This window comes from Diabrotica virgifera, chromosome 7 (assembly GCF_917563875.1).
Source record: "Diabrotica virgifera virgifera chromosome 7, PGI_DIABVI_V3a".
Classification (NCBI taxonomy): Eukaryota; Metazoa; Arthropoda; class Insecta; order Coleoptera; family Chrysomelidae; genus Diabrotica; species Diabrotica virgifera.
This window is the reverse complement of record NC_065449.1, coordinates 160,932,923-160,958,477: the sequence shown is the minus strand read 5'-3', so window position 1 is coordinate 160,958,477 and position 25,555 is coordinate 160,932,923. Positions and strand designations below refer to the sequence as shown.

General features: G+C 32.8%; 1 protein-coding gene across 2 annotated transcripts in view; it reads left to right on the top strand.

Moving 5' to 3' along the window:
- LOC114331904 (proton-coupled folate transporter) overlaps window positions 1–25,555 on the top strand; it is a 299,851-nt gene that overhangs the window by 56,480 nt on the left and 217,816 nt on the right. Inside the window, exon 1 of one of the 2 annotated variants that reach the window (XM_050656581.1) lies at window positions 22,995–23,244. The exons of the other annotated variant lie outside the window; for it this stretch is intronic. The gene's annotated coding sequence lies outside the window, so the exon portion shown is untranslated. Of the gene's footprint in view, window positions 1–22,994; window positions 23,245–25,555 lie in introns of those variants that run through there. 2 annotated transcript variants of the gene reach the window in all.

Here is a 25,555-nt window from a genome sequence, read left to right as displayed (position 1 = left end):
CCTGCTATTCTAACTATACCCAAACATATTACAGTTGCAGACAAAAATTTCTACCAACCTGCCGATATTGATTTACTTATTGGTGCGGACACATTCTGGGATTTATTGTGCATTGGTCAAATTAAATTGGGAACCAACTTTGGTCCCATATTACATAAAACAAAGCTGGGTTGGATTATTTCTGGTCCTATCTCCAGCACTAAGTCCTCTAATGACACACTAAGCTGCTACGTTTCGACTGAAACTGACCTTAACGAAACACTCACAAAGTTCTGGGAGATAGAAGAATGTCCGAAAGCTACCTATCTCTCAGATGATGACAAATTCTGTGAGACTTATTTCAAGGAGACGACTTTACAACACACTAACGGTAGATTTATTGTATCTATTCCTCTAAAGCACCCCTTTTCCTCTTTGGGTGACTCAAAAACTAATGTCACTAAACAATTCCTTAACTTGGAGCGAAAATTGGATCGAAATCCCGATCTAAAGCGGCAATATCATGACTTTATTAATGAATACATAAAACTTGGCCACATGTCAATTGCACCCAACCAAGACAATCACGGATTTTTTTTACCACATCACGGTGTTGTGAAAGATTCCTCGACTACTACAAAATTAAGAGTAGTTTTCAATGGAAGTCTTTCGGTTAACGACTTAATGTTGCCTGGGCCAACAATACAAGATTCTTTATTTGACATTTTACTGCGCTTCAGAACACATAACATTGTGCTAGGTGCTGATATTGAGAAAATGTATCGTCAAGTACTTATTACAGAGGATCAGCGTAATTATCAAAAAATATTATGGCGATTTCATCCAGCTGACGAAATTCATGCATACACACTTAACACCGTCACTTACGGTTTGGTTTCTTCGTCCTTCTTAGCTATTAGAGCTTTACACGAGGTAGCTCATCTGAACGCAGAGGAGCATCCTAACTTATCATTGATAATATTGCACGACTTCTACGTCGACGACCTTCTTACTGGTGGAGAAACCCTTGAGAATGTCCTAAAGATAAAGAATGGATTATCGGACCTGCTGAGCCATTATGGATTCATTTTGAGGAAGTGGAAATCAAATGACAAACGCATTGCTGATTTTAACGAGGAATCTTCTATTCTACAGATTGGTACTGAACCACAAGAAAAAACTCTCGGCTTAGCTTGGAACTCTGCGAATGACACTTTGCAGTATACAATTGTTCCTTTGGATTTCACAAAGAAAATAACTAAGAGGCAAATTTTATGTTCGATTGCAAAGATATTTGATCCATTGGGACTGATATCTCCAGTTACAATTACTTCCAAAATTATTCTCCAAAAACTTTGGAAATTAAAGGTTTCATGGGATGAGTCTTTGCCCCATGACCTACACAGTTTGTGGTCACATTATAGGTCCCAATTGTCCTTACTTAATCATCTCAAAATACCCAGACAGTCTTTTTGTCCAAACCCTATTTCCGTTCAACTGCATGGATTTTGTGATGCATCGGAGTCTGCATTTGGTGCTTCTGTCTATGTACGATGTATTGACGCCTTGGGAAACATAACTTCAAACTTATTCTGTGCCAAAACCAGAGTAGCTCCAATTAAGAGCGTTACCATACCCAGACTTGAACTATCTGGAGCACTTTTACTAAGTGAGCTTATGGGCAAAATTCAAAATTCAGTTAGACACAATTTAGAGAACACGTACTACTGGTGCGACTCTACAATTGTGCTTGCATGGATACATACTTCTCCTCACTTATTAAAACTTTTCGTAGCCAACAGAGTATCGCAAATACAATGTTTGACTAATCATAACCAATGGAGATACGTCAATACCTCCGACAATCCTGCTGATCTTTTGACACGAGGTATTGATCCAAAGGCACTTCTGACTTCTGAGTCTTGGTTTCATGGCCCCGTGTGGCTCACTAACTCTGAACATGAATGGCCCAATTCTTACATTGACACTACTACCTCCGATTTGCCGGAACTAAAACCTATCAAGACTTGTCTCGCCCTACTTTCGGAAGATTTTGACCTTCTAACTAGGTTTTCGAGTTTTGCTAAACTTCAACGAGTCTTTGCGTATATAATCCGATTCAAAAATAATACCACGAAACCTCGGCAGTTTCGTATTACGGGCCCTCTTACTGTACAAGAGTGTACCGATTCGGTGAACAATTTGATTCGTATCGTACAGCTTAGACACTTTCCTGACGAATACCACTTATTGCAATCTTCCCAACCTATCAACAAAGACAGTAAATTATTGGGCTTAAATCCTTTCTTTGACACTTACACTAACACCATAAGAGTTGGAGGTCGTCTAACCAACTCAAACTATGAATTTAGCAAAAAATACCCTGCTGTGCTACCTGCTAATAGCAACTTAACAAAACTTATCGCACAACACGAACATATAAGACTTTTACATGCAGGAGCACAGAGCACTTTAGCATCTCTCAGAGAGAGAGTATGGCCTTTGTCCGGACGAACTCTTATGAGGAAAATTATACATGAATGCACACGTTGTTTCAAATTTAATTTAAGAAACAAATCCCCTCTTATGGGGAATCTTCCCCTTCCACGTTTAACTCCTTCTAGGCCGTTCTCCACTTCCGGCGTTGACTATGCTGGACCTTTCCTTCTTCGTGACAGGACGGGAAGAAACTTCAAAACTACCAAAGCATATATTTCACTATTCGTTTGCTTTGCATCTAAGGCCATACATTTGGAAGTTGTAAGCGACTTAACGACTGATTGTTTCTTAGCAGCCTTACGTCGGTTTATGTCTAGACGAGGTAAATGCACAACAATATATTCAGACAATGGAAGCACATTTGTTGGAGCAAATAACGAGATAAAAAACTTCTTAGCTTCTAACGCTATTGACATTGAAACTAATTTAGCTTGTGATGGGATACAGTGGAATTTCATAATTCCTAGAGCGCCACATCAAGGTGGATTATGGGAAGCGGGAGTAAAGTCCGTAAAACACCACCTTAAAAGAGTGGTCGGCGACGACTCTTTAACTTTCGAACATTTTACCACGTTTCTGTGTCAGGTGGAAGCATGCTTAAATTCAAGACCCATTTGTCCTCTTTCCTCCGACCCTAGTGATCCTACTGCCTTAACTCCTGCGCATTTCCTGATTGGAGATACCCTCACGTCAATTCCTGACCCCATCAATTACTGCGACATTAAGGAGAATAGACTTTCTCAATATGAACGAATGCAGCAGCTACGCCGACATTTTTGGACCAGGTGGTCCAAGGAGTACATTTCCACTTTGCAACAACGAGTAAAGTGGAAGCAGAACTGTCAACAACACTTACATATCGGAACATTGGTTCTGATCAAAGAAGATGGTCTACCACCTTTGAGATGGAAGCTCGGACGCATCCTCGAGACTCATCCCGGTAAGGACGGCGTTATCCGCTCCGTGACGGTGAAGACCGCATCCAGCATTTTCAAGAGACCTGTGGTGAAGCTGTGCGTGTTACCGTCTCAAGGTGAATCGCAGTGAGACGTTTATCTTAAACAATCTTAATTTTTTTATTTTATTTTGCACAATTTTAACTTTACTGACTCTACGTTTTGTTACTATTTAGCTCGGACAGTGAAGCGTAGTGAGCAATTATTTGAACAATTTTAATTTTACTGTTCGTCGAACAATTTTGATTTTACTTTACTTTGAACAATTTAAATTTACTTTATTTTAAATACCTTTAATTTGCTATTTTTCTTTCGTTTTTGTATATATCCTACTTTATTACTATTTTACTTACATTTACATGCTTTATTACTAGTACAAAGAATGTAAAGGATCTGACTGTTTTTGGTGACTTTACTGTAAGTAACCAATTGAAACCCGATGGTTTCAAGGGGGGACTTATGTTTACGCACATTTATACTGATATCTGACAATACGAACCAGTACGCCAATGCGGCTAATATTAATACATATATGGTTCATTTTTTACTACCCCACGCTCTCAAGCAGAGGGGATTGAAGTTCACCAAAGGCAGATTCCAGAACCCGATTCGAGTCAAAACATTCAGAGAAGCAACACACATATTAACCTTTTATTTTTTAATACTGTTATATATCTAGTTTACTCAATATACGTTTAAATTCAAAAATATTAACAAGTGCGAAGTGATTTACGACCACCCATCAACCGTTTTCTTCAGCTTCGTATAAACAAACATAATAATCCTTTGGCGATTTTATTAAAACTAAAACTAGATTGCAAAATACCTATTAAAATATTGGATTAATGTAGTTATATAACAAACTCATACATATATTATGCTAACCATCACCCCCAAAGGACGGATCCCAAGAACTACCATTAATATGCAGTTTACATTGAAAACAAACAGATAAAGTTTGTTCTTAACCTTAAACTTTTCGAAGTAACCTCTAGCAAGGTTGGCGATTATGCTCAAGATTATTACCTTAAATGCAAATATAGTGTAGTAATATAAAATATGGGACTATCACGTTTGTTATACCATTATGTTACACTGCCGGTTTTAATAGTTATTTATGATATAAGTGTTAAAAGTACAATTTTAAGGCACGCATGTGAAGGTTTACAATTCACACGAGTGCCTTAAACATGTACTTTCAGCACGTATATCATACAATATTTTTTCTACAAACGTGTTAAAAATGCAATAATACAGTTTAATTATGTTTATATACTGTAAGTGCATTGAAACTGCAGTGCAAGAAATTCATTTTTCAAATTGCGCAAATTGTACTATTCATATTAATGTTAATACATGAAAAATATAAATATTTTGACGTTTGATTTTAAAATTTGACATTTCATTTTTAACTGCAGTGCCTTAAAAATTTTAAAGCACCCAGTACGCCAGTCAATGGGAGCAAGAATAGGATATTACCTCCAAATTCTATCCTACTGCATGGATTTTGATGAAATTTTGGGCCTAGCCTCTACTTATCTCCTAATTCAAAGCCTACCCTATGCCGATGTGTGCTTTTATCTTCGGGGTGGTTCCCACCCCTTCTTAGGGGTGAACAATTGTTTGGTTAAAATTACCACGGAATTCGCTAGAGAACCTAATTCTAAGCAAAAACTGTTCTATAATTTTTTTTTGAAAACTCAATTCTTTTTAAAATATTCTTGGTTGAAAATTGACCAATTTCATTGAAACATAACACCTTTTCAAACGGTTTTTTCGAATACCTTAAAAACTATGCATCTAACTAAAAAAACTATATTGAACATTTTTGTAGGTTAAAAAAAAACAAAGAGACACTTGCCTTCATAAATTAATCTTCTAGTTATAATACAAAACGAGATATGGTAGGTGGAAATAGTTTGTTTTTTGGTACACTCTCAAATTGGTGTATTCAACTTGAAATAACAGAGAAACGGTCGATTTTAGGTGTATAATGCTACTAATACCTTTTGTAGTGCTTGAAAAGACCTTTAAAATAAAATATTAAAGGTCCATTACATTAAAACTAAGCGAGATATGCTGCAAACAAAATTGATAACTAATGTATTTTAAGAAAAAATGAGAAGTAATTTTAACCCCCATCCCCCAAAATGTAAATACATGGTTTTCCTTCTACAAAAACCATTTATTATAGTGATATTTCTATGTTCAAAAAGTTGGACGGGTTTAAAATGAATGGTTTTTGAAAAAAAAAAGATCAAATTATAGAGCGCATTTTTAAATTCTCTTAAAAATCTTCCTTTTTCTCCATGTAGCTTAAAAATGATAAGAGATACAGTAATAAAAAATAAAAAGAAACTTTTTATCTGAAAAAGGCCTATATTTTTGTTTGGTATCTTTTTTTCGTATCTCTTATCTTTTTCGAGTTACATGGAGAAAAAGAAGATTTTTAAGAAAATTTAAAAATGCGCTCTATAATTTGATCTTATTTTTTTCAAAAACCATTCATTTCGATCCAGCCCAACTTTTTGAACACAGAAATAACACTATATTAAAAAGTATTGTAGAAGGTAAACGATGTATTTAAATTCTGATGGATGAGGGGTTAAATATACTTCTCATTTGTTCTTAAAATACATTAGTAATTAACTTTTTTGCAGAATATATCGCTTAGTTTCTAGTAAAGGTCTTTTTAAGCACTGCAAAAGTTATTAATATCATTATACACCTAAAATGGACAGTTTCTCTGTTATTTCAAGTTGAATACACCGATTTGAGCATGCAAAAAAAAACAAACGCTTCTTACCTACCATATCCCTCTTTGTATTTTAACTAGAAGATTTATGAAGGAATGAATCTCTTTGTTTTTTTTATAACCTACAGAAATATTTTATATAGTTTTTTTGTTAGATGCATAGTCAATTAAGGTATTCGCAAAAATCCGTTTCAAAAGGTGTACTTTTTTAATGAAAATGACTAATTTTCAACCACGAATAACTCAAAAAGTATTAAGTTTTCAGAAAATAATCATAGAACAGTTTTTGTTTAAATTTAGTTTCTCTAGCCTTTTCTGTAGCTATTTTAACCAAAACATTTTTCACCCCCGAGAAGGGGTGGAAACCACCCCAAGATAAAAGCGCATATTGGCATAGGGTAGACTTTGTTTCTTGAGCTATTCCCTACTTACTGTAAAAATATCAAGTAAATCGATGTAGTAGGATGGAATTCGGAGCCAAATACCCTCATTGACTGCCCTACAGGCTCCTATGGAGTGCTAAAAATTGCATTTTTAACACGTTTGTAGAAAAAACAATATTACATTAAATAAATTTTATTTAATGTGATATTGTTTTTTATGCTGCTACTGACTGCCCTACAGGCTCCTATGGAGTGCTAAAAATTGCATTTTTAACACGTTTGTAGAAAAAACAATATTACATTAAATAAATTTTATTTAATGTGATATTGTTTTTTATCGAATTAAATTATTAGAAATGAATTTTATTTTCACTTGTGTATGTGTTCACAAAATAGGGGATGACATTAGATATTTTCACTTGTGTCATGTGTATAGCAATTATTTATTTTGTTAAAAGTCAATTAAGGTTAATAGATACCCAATAACTTGGATCTTTTGTAACGAATTAATAGAATAGGTAAAAAGGATAGAAGGGTTTATCTACTAAGATCAAAATATTCAATGAGCCAGAGGGGTAATAAGAAGTACATAAAGAACGATTTCTTAGTTTCTTCTCCTACGGAAAATTGGATATAAAAATTGCTTTTTTAAACTGAATTGCAGAACTTTCAAAGATGCAATCAAATCATTTTACCAAATTTCTCAAATAGGACATTGTGCTTATATAGGAACTAATGTATATACGACCCCTTATTATGTTATAACGATATTAAACGAATTCCTGTTTAAAGGTTCTAAATGTAGTAATGTAAATGTCGAATATAGGTATCCCTAAGCATTGTTCTATTGCTACTTTTTCTTTAATTCTATTGTTTATGAACAGGTTATTTCAACTTTTACAATTTTTTAAGAATATTTATATATTGTTTCCTCAGGCAGGTCATAGATTAACCATAATGTTCAAATATGATGTACCATCAGCGTGTCTAATGTTAATGATGTTACTTCCCTGACCACCAATACTAGTTCAATTTCCAATACAGTGTATTTTGCATAAAATTACTAGAATATAAGTTATTAATATCCTGTTTATTTTTTAATTGGTAGAAAAATAGTAGCAAGAGATTTGAAAGTTTATCTAATGTTTGTAGACCTGGAGAAAGCTTGCAACAATGTATTAAGATGTTTGAGGTGCTCCATAAGCCCACGTTGAGCTGGTATAACATATAACAAAAAATTGATAAGCAGGATACATATGGGAAAAAAAACTAGCACAATTTCACAATCGTTTCAAGGATCTAAATATTCTTGCATAAATTACGACTAATTTAAAAAACCTAATACATTTTCAGAAAAAAAATATTTCACATGCATTCTAATATGCTTAATTATTAGTATTAACTAATAGGTCTGGATCCCGCGTATGAAAAAAAGTTGATTAATAGCAAGCTGAAAATTTGTTAATAGCTTAAGAGTGTCTAGTCGGACAAACTTTGATATATGGGAACACTGGAACATTGGAAGTTTTAATTGTGGAACAGGTTGAAAATTTGGAACGGTCAGACCACGAAAACGTCACATGTATTTTGTCCGACAGACTTCCAATTGATTTGTTACCCTTTCATTAAACTCTCATGAAAAAATCAGACTGCTATTTATCACCTGTCATAATTCCTGTCATTTGACATATTCTACGTGTTCCACTCCACTCATTATAATTCCCATTTGGTGATAAATAGCAGCCTGATTTTTGCATGAGAAATTAATGAAAGGGTAACAAATCAATTGGAAGTTCTGTCGGACAAAATACATGTGACGTTTTCGTGGTCTGACCGTTCCAAATTTTTAACCTGTTCCACAATTAAATCTTCCCCTGTTCCAGTGTTCCCATATATCAAATTTTGTCCGACTAGACACTCTTAAGCTATTAACAAATTTTCAGCTTACTATTAATCAACTTTTTTTTCATACGCGGGATCCAGACCTATATTGGTTTTATAAAAAATTGACATCGATTACTGAAATATTTGAATATTTTAAAATATAATATGCTACTAAGTTTTTCCAACCAAGTGAAGTAATATTTGCTACTTTAATCATGTTGTATTGTTAAATAACTTCGTATTTACTAAAGATAAAATAATTATTAAATCTATCATATTATCAAAATAAGGGTTATTTTTTTGAAACCCTTTTGGAATAGGCATATTAAAAAAATATATTAAAACATTTTTCATGAACCGTAAGTGCCGATATGAAGCACAATTTTTCTGTACCTTCTTAGCAGTATGACTAGGTACATTCAAATCAATGATTTATCGCCAAGTTTTTTAACCTTTGGATGACCAAGCGGGGGAAATTGTGACCCCAGAGAATGTTTTTCTTTAATAAATTCAAAAGTAGTTTCAATTTTTAACTCATTACTTTTTTATTTGACTTTAATATCATTCTAGATATCCTTATATTTTTTGAAATAAAAAAAATTCCCTATATTTTACGAATAAAAAATATATTCTGAAGTTGATGTTTAGTAAATTACCGTCTAATAGTGTAATTCCAAGTAGTTTTATGCTAATGACGTCGACTTTGCAAAGTAACAAGACACTTAGTCAACATACACACTACACATGACACTAATACTCATGTTGTGACTGGCTGAATCACATAAAGTCCATGCCATAAAAAAAACTTAATTTTTTTTTAATTGTCATTTTTGACATTTTTGACCTGGAGTCATTTTTCCTTCCCTTGGTCATCCGTGTAACAAAAAAAGGTTGGTCATCGGAAGGTTAAGAGATTAACTGACAATAATAGTAATTATTATCTGTTCTTTCTCGTTTATTTATTTATTTAATAATCCATGTTCTGAAGTCACTTTCCTATGAAAAATTTTCTTATTCGGTTTGTTTGCAGATTCCTGTCCAAAAATAATATCCCATTGAAACAAATCAGAAGAGTGCTGGGTAAAATTTTTGGGAAGAAATTGTTTAAAAAATATTTTAAACAAATCCAAAAGATCATCTTTTCTCTCCAGAACATATTTTTTTAGGGTTTTGGATCATTTAAACAAAAAGGGTTTCATCTAATTTTTCTCAAAAGTTGATAGTTTTTGAGTTATAAGCGATTTAAAACCTGGAAAATTCGAAAATATGAATTTTCAAGGCTTGAAAACTCATATGTAAATTACTTATTATTTTTTGGTTGCCAAGTGAATTAATTGTTAAGCAGTTAGTTTCAATTTTCTGAAGAGTTTAAAATTAACTAAAAATCTAAAAAACTAATTTCCAGCGCAAAATGTGGTATTTTGAATTTGTGTAGAAAAATATTTAAACAATTTCTGCCCAAATATTTTGGACGGCATCCTCTTGATTTGTTTAAAGGGAATATTTTTGAACAGGAATCCGCAAACAAGCCGAATCAGAAAATTTTTCATAAGATAGCGCGGCGTCACAACATGGACTATGAAAGAACCAAAAATAACGTATTTATTTATAAACATAGATTCTAGTGTATATAAAAAGTCTCAACGACAATTGATTCAGAAAGTTGTTAAAACACAATAAGGTACACTAATTTAGTAATAAAAACGAATAATAAAAACAATGAAAAAACTATAATTAAAGATTTAATTTTATGGTAAAGGGCAAAGCTTTACAATTGCCATTTAAATAACTCTTGCTGTGTTGTTAAGGACACAACCGTGACCTGATTATCCGGCCTTGGATGAAATTCCATATCTCTATTCGGTTTGATAACGTCTTACGACTTTGTTCGACTTCCAAATGCCACTCTATTCTGTCCTGAGTTAGTTCTTCATTTAGATTTCGAGTGCTAATCGTTTTTCTCACTCCCAAATTCTAGCTTTGCAGTGGTCTTCGTCGTTTTTTCTTCTTTGGGGGTTACCACATGATAGTTTTTTTAGACAATCGTTCGTCACCGATTCGGCTTCATGTTCATACCATATGAGCTGTTTTCTCTCAATATCCTCAACTATAGTGCCCTCTATATCCCTTTGTTGTTTTATTACTTCATTCTTTATTCTTTCAGCTCTTGATACTCTCATCGATCTTCTGATGGAATCCATTTATGTGGCTTCAACTTTTTTCTGATATTTCTCGGTTATTCTTTATGTCTCGGCTCCATAGAGTAGGCTGAAGACTTTTAAGCATTGTCTCATATATGTTCCATATTTATTTGTCTTTTCCACTACTATCGAAGATGACGCCCAGGTATATTCATCACCTCGATTTTATATTAGAGAGAGAGAGAGAATATATGTTTATTGTCTAACACTGTTACTAATAAACCAAGTATAAAAGTTATACTGAGAATAAATCAAGTATAGGCAAAATCACTACCAATAAACATGGAATAACTTCGGTATAGGTTATACTTGGTATAAGAATTTAGTCCAAGTTTATACCGACCCACATCCTTGTTTAAGTCTAGTATAACCTATTTTATGAATGTCAAAGTCATCAGAGACAAAAATTTATTATTTTTTTATTTGTTTTTTGAGTAGACATAATAAAAAAAATGTGTTTAAGAGGTATTGCGGCTAACGAGGAAGTTGATAATTTAATTAACATGATGTAAAATACACGAAAAAGGAAAACTTTCAAAGAAAGCATAAATTCCTTTTCAAAGAATGCAGAATAAAAATCCGGTTTCCTAAAGATAATGTAAGGTTTTTAGAAAAACTAGTAGGTGATTCACTTATTGTGAACAAGCGGAGGCTTATCCTCCAATCTACAAGAAAAATAAGGTCTTTATTTTCTATAATATGTAGAAAATCTCTCACAATATTCTTCACAATTTGCTGAAATTAACATATTTACATTGCATTTATAAGTAAAATAAATCAATTTGTTTACTTTTTCTTCACTATCCCATTTAATGCAACGTTCTCTTTTATTTGAAGCCATTTTATGAAATACTCAAACTAAACACACAACATACGAAATAACGATTTATTAAAATATAGCAGAAAATACAAAGTACGAAAAATGACGGAATTTGGCTTGTCAGTTGTAGAGAAAAGTCAAAATTGACATATTTCACCCAATATATCGTTGTTTTATGCAATTGTGTAGAAGATTGCGCCGTTGCCAAACTATTATTTCGGAATAAAGTAGGAATACTTATAACTAATACCGAGTTTATTGGTAACAAATTATTTTCGTATTATATCTACCTTATACCTAGGATAACTATTCTAGATATACATACGGAATAACCTTAGAATACGAGTGTTTTATTAGTAAGGCAGTAAGAAAAAATCTTGTTGACAAACACTGTTTAAGAGTATTAAATAAATAAATTAAATTAAAATATGACTAAATATAAATATATGTGCCATTTTTTTATATTATGTACAATAATTATTTGCTACCAATAAACTCTATTAATATTGGATTTATTTATTGACTGTCGTCGATATCAAGTTGTTCTGCTTCAGCCCCAATAGACAGGTATTTTGTTTTATTTAATTTAATATTTAAAAATAAAACAATATGAAAAAATTTTTTTTAAGAAACGCTTTTATTTAGTTATGAGTGACTAAAAGTTAAAATATAAAAAAATCAACTAAAATGCAAAAAATAAAAAAATCAAACTCGACGGATTATTCGAAAAAAAAAAAACGTTCGTTAAAAAAAATGAAAAAATCTAACACATTCGTTAAGAAAAGCGTGGGGCGAAAACCGTTGATTTGATGAAGACGCGCCCCACGCTTTTCTTTAACGAATGTGTTAGATTTTTTCATTTTTTTAACGAACGTTTTTTTCGAATAATCCGTCGAGATTAGTTTTTTTATTTTTTGCTTTTTAGTTGATTTTTTTTATATTTTAACTTTCAGTCACTCATAACTAAATAAAAGAGTTTCTTAAAAACATTTTTTCATATTGTTTTATTTTTTACTTTTTAGTCTTACACTTTTCAAACATTAAAATATATCGTCATGTTTAAAAAAATTATGTAGGTATATAACAGATACCTTTTTTGCATTTATTTTAACTTTTGATACATACATTGTACATTTTCTGTAATTTCTTCATGCATTTCTTAAATCAAAATCATTATTTACGACTATTACAGTTTTTGCAGTATTTCCATCTCTTGTAATACTTTACTATTGCACGGTGTAGACGCTGTTAATTTCTCGCAATGCAGTTCTTCGATGCGCAAGCCGTCTAAAGGTACGTATCCATACAAGGGTAAACCTCGCTCGGTGTAGGAGCTCCACTTATTTAATACGTCGGTGATCGTCGCTTAGCGCGTACACTCTTCGTTTCAACCGGTTTGCAGTTTATATGTAAGGGAGCGCATGCTGTATCCATTTGAGCAGCTACACCCAGCGGGGTTCACCGTTGTATGGATACGTACCTTAATGATCGCCCTCGGCTCAATGAAACGTAAGCTTTGCAGGCTCAATGCAGGCTTTTAAGCCTGTCCTTACGCAAACAGTTTCGGGCCCAAGTTCACGACAGCGCAGCGTAGTCAACAGTCGAACCTTGCGTTTTATGGACAGTCAAAGCCCACGACAATACTAAGGGCAGCATTCGTCCCTCTGAGGTGCCATAACTTTTTTTCGCTAAAAACTGGATAGAGATCGGACAGAAACTGGATAAATTTGAAACTTTATTGTTTATATATGAAGCATAACGTTAACAAATAACGTAAAAAGTGAAATTATGGATAGTTCATATAATTGCAGTTTACGTTACAAAATACGGAGAGATGGCAGCAACAGATACATTTTTTAAATACTCCAGGGAAATAAGGCAAAATATACCATGTTCGGGACACTTGACCAGCCAGGATGCAAATGGGTTTTTTAGGTACTGTATACTATATACCTAATACAATATAAATACAAAAATGCTCGTCTCAGTTCGGACGAGAATTTTAGTTATTAAATAAGTGTCAAAAATGGCAGTTTTTTCGTTTAAATCGCTACAGCTAAAAACAGCGTATGTAATTATAGTTATTAAGGTTATCAAGGGTATTATTAGAATAATATTAGGATAATAACGTTTGAGGTCAATGGTGTATATACCGAGGGCCTTTGGCCCGAGGGAGCGAAATATTAAAAATAAAAACTCAAAAAATGAAATTGATTGTCCAAAAATATGCTGCGATTAATATCTCCATAGCTTGTTGATGGATTTTGATAATTTGTTGTTTAATTTGTATGTACTCGTAGTCTTGTAGAGCACGTTATGTACACATATCCCCACCTAACATTACAATATGTTGAGGGGCACCCCCTTGTCAATCAGGGATATGAAAAATAAATTACGACCGATTCTCAGACCTACCGAATATAAATGTATAGTTTGATAAAAATCGGTCAAGCTGTTCCGGAGGATTATGGGAACTTACACTGTGACAGGAGAATTTTATGGACGTAAATATATACATGGCTATTAAAACATGAGGGTTGTTGATAGAAGGGTGAAAATTAAGTGTTGTATGTATTTTTTTAATGCTACATCATATAAAATTAAGGTAGACTTTGTCCATAGATTTTGTCTAAAAATATGAAAAAAATGTCAGGGGGCAACCCCCCTTATGGGTATGAAAAATAGATTACAACCTATTCTCAGTCCCACAGGATGTACATGTAAAATTTTATAAAAATCGGTTAAGCCGTTTCGGAGGAGTATGGTAACTATCAGTGTTACAGGAGAATTTTGGTATATAGTAGTAACTGTGAATTAAGTAAAAAAAAGTGGATAACTTTAATAGTAATTAACCTAGGCGAAAAGTTTTTTTTTGAAAATTCGTGTAAAAATACACGTTTTTCAAATCCCAAAGTAGATTTACTCCAAAGTCAATATTAACAAAGTTGATAACATTAGTTATAAGCCAAAATGAGTCTACTTTAGTAAAATGTTTTCGGAATGCTAAAAATGACTTTTTGTTGATTTTTCTAAATACTTCGAAAATTAAAGTATTTTTCTTTCATGCGGTTTCCACAAAATTGCTGTATCATTATTACATTCTGAGCAATAAAATTGCAAATAAAAGCTCTCTGGGATAAACAAATTGAATAAAATTTATTTTATGAGCATATATTTAAACGTATTATTTTCTGAGCAATAAGATTGCAAATAAAAGCCCTCTGGGATAATAGAGAGAGAGGCAGCGCTGAAAAATCTATTTGAATTTACTAAAGCTAGATTTTTCACAGTTGATTACTGTGAGTGTGTAGAGAAACATACTGCGGTCGGTCAAGCGAAACGTAGAACAGGGGTTACTGAGAGGGTATCAAATTTGCTTTCCTACGAAGGTAATTATTTCCATGTACTAAGGCTGAAAATCAGTACACACATTCTCAATTAAATATAAATAAAAGTTATTATAGTCGGTCAGCTGTATGACGGGACAGAGCCGGTCGGTCGGCCCCAATAGTCGATTGAGGAAATGAAGCATTTTGGCTCGCAATTTTTTCGTCCAGCATGGATTTACTTGAAATTTTCACAGAAGGTTGGAAATATTCCAAGGATCATTTTCTATATCATGCCGCTATCATACGCTAAAACCTTGGGGGTGTTTGCCACCCCATCTCGGGGAGTGGGAAATTTTAATTACATTTTAACCATGTAGTTCGATGGAAAAAGTGATTCTAAGAAAAAATGTTTTTTACATTTTCTTCGTAAAACTAATATTTTTCGAGTTATTCACGCTTAAAAATAACAGTTTTTCGACGAAAAAATCGACTTCTTTGGAGGGTTTTTTTGAGAATATCTCGAAAAATATATATTTAATCAAAAAAACTGTGAATATCAAAATTGTATCTTTTAGTAACACAAACCAAATTATTTTTCTGTAATATCGCTAAGACCAACACAAACCGAGATACGGCATGTTAAAAGTTAGCTTTTTTCGTCAAATGCATAATTTGAAATATTCAAATCTAAATAATGGGAAAAATTTGCATTTTTCGAGGAAAACTTAAGATATTTTTTTTTCAAGTATACAATTGGACCTTTCAAAAAAAAAAAATAATAAATGTTTCTAGCATGAAAATTAAGCGACTTATAATAAAAAAATATCGGTACCTGCTTTTCTCTACGGAAAAATCAGTGAAAACAACCCCCTAACTACCTTCCTAATTCAAAATTGGTCTTCACCTTTCTGTATTTTCTTTAATATTTATCTTATCAATACACTCAAGGAGTTTGACCTATTTAAAATGGCTAATTTTAGAAAAATATTATTTCTCACAGTGTACTGATTTTCAGCTGTAGTAAATGGATTTAATTACCTTCGTAGGAAAGCAACTTTAATGCCCTCTCACTAATGAGACCCCTCAAAAACGATTTTGTAGGATTTTTAAAGAGCTATAAGACTGTGTAAATTAAATTCCGTAAGATGTCTTAGTTTTTAATTGGGACGGGTTTAAAGGGCCCGAATAAGGGGGTGTTTGCTGGTAAATAAAGGTTTTAAACAGCTGAAACAGCTATATCTGGCTAACTATTCACTGTAATGAAAACCTATGTACAGGGTAATTTTAGTCAGTAAAAAAGCTATAATTTAGTGGTTTATAATTTTTTTCATATCTTCAGTATTTTCGGAGATATTTTGAAGTAAATGGTGAAAAATACCAAATTGCAAAAGATCAATTTTTTTAAGCTCCAGTTTTTCCAAAATTAGGCATTCTAAATACGTCAAACTCCTTGAGTGTATTGTTAATATAAATATAAAAGGAACTACAGAAGGGTGAAGACCAATTTTGAATTAGGAAAGTAGTTAGGGGGTTGTTTTCACTGATTTTTTCGTAGAGAAAAGCAGGTACCGACATTTTTTTATAAGTCGCTTAATTTTCATGCTAGAAACTTTTTATTATTAGTTTTTGAAAGGTCTAATTGTATACTTGAAAAAAGATTATTAAGTTTTCCTCGAAAAATGCAAATTTTTCCCGTTATTTGGCTTTGAATATTTTAAATTGTGCATTTGAAAAAAGCTAACCTTTAACATGCCATATCTCGGTTTGTATTGGTCTTAATGATATTATAGAAAAAGAATTTGATTTGTGTTACTAAAAGATACAATTTCGATATCTACAGTTTTTTGATTAAATGCAAAAATTTCCAAGTATTCTCAAAAAACCCTCTAAAAAAGTTGATTTTTTCGTCGAAAAACTGTTATTTTCAAGCGCGAATAACTCGAAAAATATAAGTTTTACGAAGAAAATGTAAAAAACATTTTTTTCTTATAATCACTTTTTACATCGAATTACATGGTTAATAGACTAAGAGCCGCTATAGGTGAAATTTCTTAATCATTTTAGGCACGATGGGACCCTATAACTTAAATAGTAGAACCTAAAAGAAAAGGTTTGAACACTGTGCCGTCACTTTTCAGTGACACATGCGTCGACAGTGGCGCATCAAACTTTCCACTTATGGACGGGATAAATAAATTTAAAGGTACCCTCCCTTAATAACAGAATTCAATTTTTTTATTTTTTTAAGTTCTATGTGATTAACACATAATGTTCAGCGTAATTTTAACCCACCACCCCCTTTCCCCTGCCCCCACCATCAAAAACTTCATTTTTCGTTTTTATTTTTTTTTGCTGGGATGCAATCAATTTTAAGATTTCAAAAAATTCACACGCATAGTTGAGGCTTTTATAAAACATAACTATTTTTTACAGACCCGTTGGTAGAGTGTACATAACCTCAAAAAATTTAAAAAAAAATTTTTTTTGAAAAAAGCGTATAACTTTTTTTTGGGGAATAGCTGCAGGTCTAATTTTTTCTTAATCTTGTGTGTTTTATCAAACACTATATTTCTAATTTTTTTTTGATTTTTCTGTAATGCTCGCCACCTTCAAGAATCCGAAAAACTGCTTTTTGGGGGGTTTTGGGGGATTTTCCCTATTTTATAGACTTCATAATATATCAAATCAGTTTCGATTTTAAAGGATATATGTAACTTGAAGTAAGTGAGTCCTTTAGAATATTTAAAAATGGGAGAAACACGTTCAAACCCCCAAAACCCCCTTAAAAACAGTTTTTTTGGATTTTTGAAGGTGACCAGCGTTACAGAAAAATCTGAAAAAATTTAAAAATATAGTGTTTGATAAAATACACAAGACTAAGAAAAAAATAGATCTGTAGATATCCCCAAAAAAAAAGTTATATATTTTTTTCAAAAAAAAAATTTAAAAATTTTTTTGAGGTTATATAAACATAACCTACAGGTCTGTAAAATATAGACGTGTTTTATAAAAGCCTTAACTATGCGTGTGAATTTTTTGAAATTTTAAAATTGATTGAATCCCACCAAAAAAAAAAATAAAATCGAAAAATAAAGTTTTTGATGGTGGGGGCAGGGGGAAGGGGGTGGTGGGTTAAAATTACGATGAATCTTATGTCTCAGTCACATAGAACTTAAATAAATGAAAAAAATTGAGTCCTGGTAGTGAGGGAAGGTATTTTTTAATTTATGTATCCCGTCCGTAAGTGGAAAGTTTGATGCGCCACTGTCGACGCATGTGCCACTGAAAAGTGACGGAACAGTGTTCAAACCTTTTCTTTTAGGTTCTACTATTTAAGTTATAGGGTCCCGTCGTGCCTAAAATGATTAAGAAATTTCACCTATAGCGGCTCTTAGTCTATAAAATGTAATAAAAAATTCTCACCCCCCAAGGTTTTAGCGAATGATAGCGGCATGATATAGAAAATGATCCTTGAACTATTCCCTACCTTCTGTGAAAATTTCAAGTAAATCCATGCTGGACGAAAAAATTGCGAGCCAAATTGCTTCATTTCCTCAATCGACTATTAAGGCCGACCGACCGGCTCTGCCCCGTCAAACAGCTGATCGACTATAATAACTTTTATTTATATTTAATTTAGAATGTGTGTACTGATTTTCAGCGTTAGTAAATGGAAATAATTACGTTCGTAGGAAAGCAACTTTGATACCCTCTCAGTAACCCCTGTTCTACGTTTCACATGACCATAGTATGTTTCTCTACACACTCACAGTAATCAACTGTGAAAAATCTAGCTTTAGTAAATTCAAATAGATTTTTCAGCGCTGCCTCTTGTTCTATAAACAAATAGAATAAGATTTAAACTAATTGACGAATAGTCTAGAAATTTTTTGTGTATTATACGAACTTTAAGTAACCATAGTTTTACTTAGGTTAATATTTGTCAACTTAACAGTATTTAACTAGATATTTAAATTTAATGCTCTAGGTCGTTATTTCCATATTAACACCGTAAGGTATGATATCATACTTAACTGACTTCAAAATCATGTCATCATTTGTTAAATAATATACCAGTCGGACATTAAAATTATTTATTAAGTTGTCAACTTCAAATGTAGCTGTAGATAATTCTGCATCAAAATTTTAAGTTCTATTTATTTGACAACATCAAATTTTTAAATTTAATCCGTGATCGGAGCAGTACCCACTTTCTGTCACTTGCTGTTGCGTGAAACAGATTTCTGACTTATTTCGTATGCTTTAAATGATGACGCACGGATAAAGAATCATGGAGTTAACTGTCAAATACAATATCCAAATTCTACATCAGACAAATATTTTAATACTGACACTGCTTTCATTAGCAACTATTTATTAAGTTATTAAGTAAACATTCTAAAAATTTAGAATTTTATTTATAGACCAGGACATTTAGGAAAAAAATAATCGATTTCTAAATTTAGCACCTATGGACTTGTAACTTTTTACATTAGTGCGGCCGATTCGTGCAAATATTATAAGAGTTGTGCATTTAATGATACCACACATACCTACTACACATACAAAGGTTCAAAATTAGATTATGAGATCATATTACGAAATCATATTATTATGAAATCATATTATGAGACCGTCTCAGATTTTATCTTTTACAAAAATGGCGGGCATTCAAAATGGCGACGATAGATATGTGACTAATAGCACGATAACTTTTGAACGAAAAGTCCGAATCCAACAAAATTTAGCATATGGGTTCTGTTTTTGTTGTGTCAGATTCAGCTCTTGAACCGGAAGAATCGGCTTACGAGAAGTTGTGTTTTTCCTGATTTTTATATAAAAATATGTTGTTTTTTTACTACATTACACTACATTATGTTAGGAATAATGTCAGGAAAAATGGCTATACCTAATAAAAAAATGGGTGAAAATGTATAATTGCATTTACAGTAAATAAAATGAACCTCAAATTGCACAAACATATCAAAATAAGTGTATTAAGGGCCACATGGAAATATGCAATCAGAACCTACCTCCAAAGCACCTGGTGCCCAAGGTTACTGCTAAGCCCGTCATCTAGAGTTTCAATGGTTTTTGGCACTTAATTGATGCAAACAGATTACGTAAGGGTTTTTGGGTTGGTTGAAATACGAACATGTCATTAGAAGCGACTCCCGGAGTACCTAATACCCAGGGTCACTGCTGAGGCAGGTCATCTTCTGGAGTCTCGAGGATTTCGGCACTAATTAGATGCAAACACATTACTCGAAGTTTTTGAGGTTACTGAACACAAATATTACATTAAAATCGACCCTTAAAGAACCTAGTACTCACGGTGACTGATATGCAAGTCATATTCTGGAATTTCGAGGCTGTCTAACACTACATTCATGCAAATATATTGAAAGGGGTGTTTTTGGGTTTGTTTAACACTCCATCAGAACAGACCTCCCAAAACCAAAAATGCTTAAAATCTCAGAAGATGGCATACATATCAGTCACCTTGGACACTTGGTGCTCCGAGGGTCGGTTTAGATGTCATGTTAAGCAACCCCTTAAATCCCCGAGTAATCTGTTTGTATCAATGTAGTGCCGAAAACCCGCGGAACTCCAGAAGGTCACGTGCCTTCACATTGACCCTGGGCACCAGATGCTCCGGGGGTTGTTCTAATGATGTATTCGTGTTTAACGATCACCGCCGATTAATGTGTTTGCGTCAATTTAATGCCGAAATCTCTTGAAACTACAGATGATGGCCCTTAACAGTAGCCCTGGGTGGGAACCAGGTGCTTCGGTGTGGATTCTGATTGCGTATTCGTATTCAGTAACCCCAAAAAAGCAGAGTAGCAAAATATGGCCCTTAATATACTGATTTCGACATGTTTATGTGCTTTTGAATACACTTTATGGACTTTTATACATTTTCACCTATTTTTCAATTGTAGACTTCAGTGCCGGATTAAGAATCCTGAGGCCCCTAGGCAACCCAAGCTATGAGGCCCCTTAAGAAACCTAGGTTTCTCCGTTTTTAATAATTTTTATTTTTGAAAATGTCCGTTCGCCTGTTGCGAAATAACCCAAAAATGACTGTGAAGCAGGAATAAATTGTTTTCCCTGCAAGTTTGAAGCTGGGCTATAAAATATTTGAACTATTCTAGTTAATTTTCAAGTTCAGATTCAATATCATCAGGATAGTTTTCATGTAGTTTTGAAGCACACTCCTTTATTTGAGTATCACTCAATTTTGTAAAAACACAAAAGACCAAATACTGAGTTCATTGACCCGTACACTGTCAACTGACAACTGAGCTCAGTAATTAGAGTATAGTAGAGAATATTCAGAGTATTGTAGGTTGCAGGCCCTCTGCTCGTAATAAGCAAAATTATCTTTTTGGAATTTTAAGAACTCCACAAGTGAATTTAAAAGCTGAACTGCAGTTTGAAGTTCAATCTCCTCTCTCTGCAATGATTTACTAACAGCGTTGATGCGTTCTAAAATTGTTACCCAAAACTCATCCATTATGAATGTTTATTTTTTGACATTTCTTTCAACAAATACTTAGGGCCGGTTGTTCGAACGCTAATCAAAAATGATCATTATCAAATATTTAATTACTGTCACAACTGACAATGTCAACTTTGTTTGGATTGCTGAAAACATAATTATTGATTACAATTATGAAATTAGTTAATCAATTATGTTAATAATTGTTATGTTAATTGATTAACTAATCTCATAATTATAATCAATTATGTTTTCAGCAACCCAACCACAGTTGAAATTGACAGTTGTGACAGTAATTAAATATTTGATAGTGATCATTGTTGATTAGCGTTCGAACAACCGGCCCTAAGCCTCATGAACTGTTTCAGCTTGCTGCTTAGTGTCTTCAGCAAGAGTATAAAGAGCAGATTTGAAATCGTTTTAACCTTAAGCAATGTCTTACGCCATCTGCTGCTTGTTCTTATAAAGACTAGAACGTGGTGAATGAGATTGATTAGTGGAGTTTCATGTAAGCATTTGATCATAACTTCCCAACGGTGGGTAAAGGATGAAAAAAAGTTGTACACAGACTGAACAAACCCAAAATACAATATTCTATTTGAGGGAAAATACGTCAGCCAATCTCTTTTAATTTTTGTTCCACTGATTTGTTTTCGAAAAACCATAGATTGTATGAAACTCTTGTACTGCCTTCAAAATTTCTTTTTGACGCTGAAACACTTCCATCAAGGTTTTTACATTCTGAAGACCTTTCCCACTCCAAAATATCCTTTACTTCTTTAGTTAGTGTATTCCGTAATCCTATGCCGTTTTCCGAATTTAGGACCCAATTTATCTTTAAATTCAATTTTTAACTTAGTTTCGGTTTCTGGTTCTTTAACTTCTTGAACTGGAATAGAACTGTTGTTACATGTTTCTTCATCTTCTTCAGTTATAGGAAAGCTATGTTTCCCTCAGTTATTTCTATTCCATCAGGTGCATTTTCATTGGTTGCTGTTTCACTAGCTATGGATTTCCGTGTGAAACTGAGTTTAAATAAGTTTTGCTTCTGTTTTGGATTTTGATTAAGGATCTTTTCTTTCTCCTGATTTTTTTTGTGTTTTTTGCTCACTTTCGATTCTTTTTTCCATCTGTAGTACTGGTTCTTTTACCAAAGGGCTTTCATTAGCGATGTATTCCCACAGCATATAGGTACTTTCTATGTGAACAAAAGTATGCATTGCAATGTAGCTTTATACGTCCACCATAAATTTTATGGTATTGCGCGATATTTGAATCTTTCAACATTTTTTCGTTTTGGTCCCCGCGAGGCCCCAAAGGCAACTGCCTACTTTGCCTAATGGTTAATCCGGCACTGGTAGACTTTTTTCCTGATATCATCTTGAACACAACGTAAAAAGTTGAAAGTCTAGCTCTAGTAATATTTAAAAATCGATTTATTCCGGTGTTTTAGTTCTAAATACCCTGGTCTATTATTGGAAGAAATTTTTATCAAATATTAGTCACATCGATTATTCAGTACATAATAATTATTGTTAATATTTATTTTGACTTCGTCTATAAATTTTGCGATACCGATGGTCATTATGCTGGTTCAAGAACTGGCCTACGACGCTGGCCTAGGACAGTTACATAAGTTCATGGTGTTCGGATGCGTACCTGTGGAGGTGTACTTATGGTAGGAAGCCGAGAATTAATGGGGGGACAATTGCGTGACGTAGTCCAAAATGATTTGAAATCGAAGGTGGGGTATTTTGATTCTAAATAGTACTTGATGTTGTATAAAACTTTTTACGAGTTGATTGCAAATATTAGTCGCCGGTACCAACAAAAGTCCAAAAATTGCGGATGTGCATAGTGCATAGTTTTCGTGCATTCAGTGGTCGTAAATTTTGATTGATAGATAACATTTTATATGATTTAAATTCGCAAGGTAGGTCAGCAATTATTTGATATTTTGGCGATTATTTTTTCTAATATAATAATAAAAATTATTTATAAAATAATTTATTTGATAAAAATAATTTATGTATGTAATACATAAATACAACACCACTAATTAAAATATCGGTTTATATTTGCTCTCTACTCTCCCACCGCAGCCAATTTTTTCATTAAATTTAAAAATAATTAGGATTTAGATAAAAATATTAACAAAACCCTCAAAAAAATATTCAGATATATATGTACAATACAATATTCCAGTTAACAAAATCAAAACTAATAATCCGTCGTTTGTTACCATTAATCCATTTATCCTAAAAATAAATAACAGTTTGTCGACGAAAAATCCAATCGATCAAAAATGTTCGTCGACGAATTGTACATTCGATCAATTGTGCATTCGACCAATTGTTTGTGACCAAATGTTGTCGACTAATTTTTCGTCGACGAAGTGTTTCATCGACTAACTTTATTAAACCCGTTGACGATGAAGAGGGCAGCTTTCGTATACAGTTTTTGGATTTTGACGCAAATGAAATCAGTTGATATAAATATTTGACCCCACAGAAAAATACCGAAAACAAATTAAACTAGCCATTGAAAATTCAAAATCAATACTAAATCCAACAGAACAGAAATACCTTAATATTATGAACCCACAACCTCCTAAATTATACTCTTTTATTAAACTACACAAACCTGACCACCCAATAAGACCTGTAGTTTCTTTTTTTCTTTTTATACAGCTCCGTCATATAAAATTTCAAAAAAACTGTCAGATATTATTACAGAATACACTAAATTTTCACCTAAATTCACCGTAAAAAATACACTAGAACTAGTTAATAAAATACAACATTTTCAATTGCCCAAAAACTCCAGACTAATTTCATTTGACGTAAAAAATCTTTTTCCTAGTGTTCCTCCTACAGAAACTTTTGTTTTAGTTAAGAATCTTTTAGACCATAATAGTACAAATCCGATCATTGCATCTGAAATTTTACACCTTCTTGAAATTTGCATAAATCAAGACTATTTTGAATTCAATAATCAAATATACACAAACAACAGTGCAGGACTTATTATGGGTAATCCTCTAAGCCCATTGCTATCAGATATATTTATGAACCAACTTGAAACAACAATTTCTAAACATCCCGTATTTAAACAGTTCTTATATTGGTGGAGATACGTGGATGATATACTAGTATGCTTTACAGGAACTAACAGACAACTTGACCAATTTCTATCATATATTAATTCACTTCATAATAATATTGAGTTTACAGTAGAAACAGAACAGAATAACTCTATAAACTTTCTAGATGTAACGATTTCCAGACTACACAACAAACATGAGTTCTCCGTATATCATAAACCTACCCATACTGACACAACTATACACAATTCATCATCCCATCCTACACAACACAAATTAGCAGCCTACCATAGCATGATACATAGACTGACAGAAATTCCCATGACAAAAAATAACTTCGAAATAGAACTAAACATCATTAAACAAATAGCAGTAAACAACGGCTATAACGAACAAACAGTTAACAAAATTTTAAACCAAAAACTCCATAAGAAAGCCCTGAAATTAGTGTATCCACCACCACAGAAAGAACCCAGTACCTTCTGCTCTCTCACATATACTGGCAAGATAACAACAACAATAGCCAGATACATAAAAAAGAAAGGAATAACACCAGCTTTCAGAACTAACAACAACTTAAGCAAATATATTAAGAACAATAAAAGCCGAAAGAGAAAGCAACTACAGAGTGGTGTGTACAAACTAACTTGTGGTGACTGTCCGAAAACGTACATCGGTCAAACTGGCAGAACTTTTGACAAACGGATAGCAGAACACAAAAGGGCATTCAACAATAGAAAAACAGACACTTCTACATACGCACTTCACCTTCTAGATCATAATCATTCTTTCAATGAAGAGTTTCAAATTCTACATATTCAAAATAAAGGCCTTAAGCTATCTTTTTTAGAATCTATGGAAATTAATAAACTGAAAAATACAGATATAATTCTGAATGACCAACTCGAGACAAACAGCTCCCCACTCCTCAACCTCTTCAGTTGAAGATTAAAAAGGCAAACACATTGTAAACTATATTACTTGAGAAAGGCACTCCGCCGAAACAGCTGTAGTCACTTAGATATAATAAATTTTGTGGAAGTATAGAAAACAAACGTTTTCAGTGTTTTATTGTTAGATGATATAAATATGTTAAGTAAATAAATGTTACGCGCTTTATGTCATTTTTTACGATTCCCAT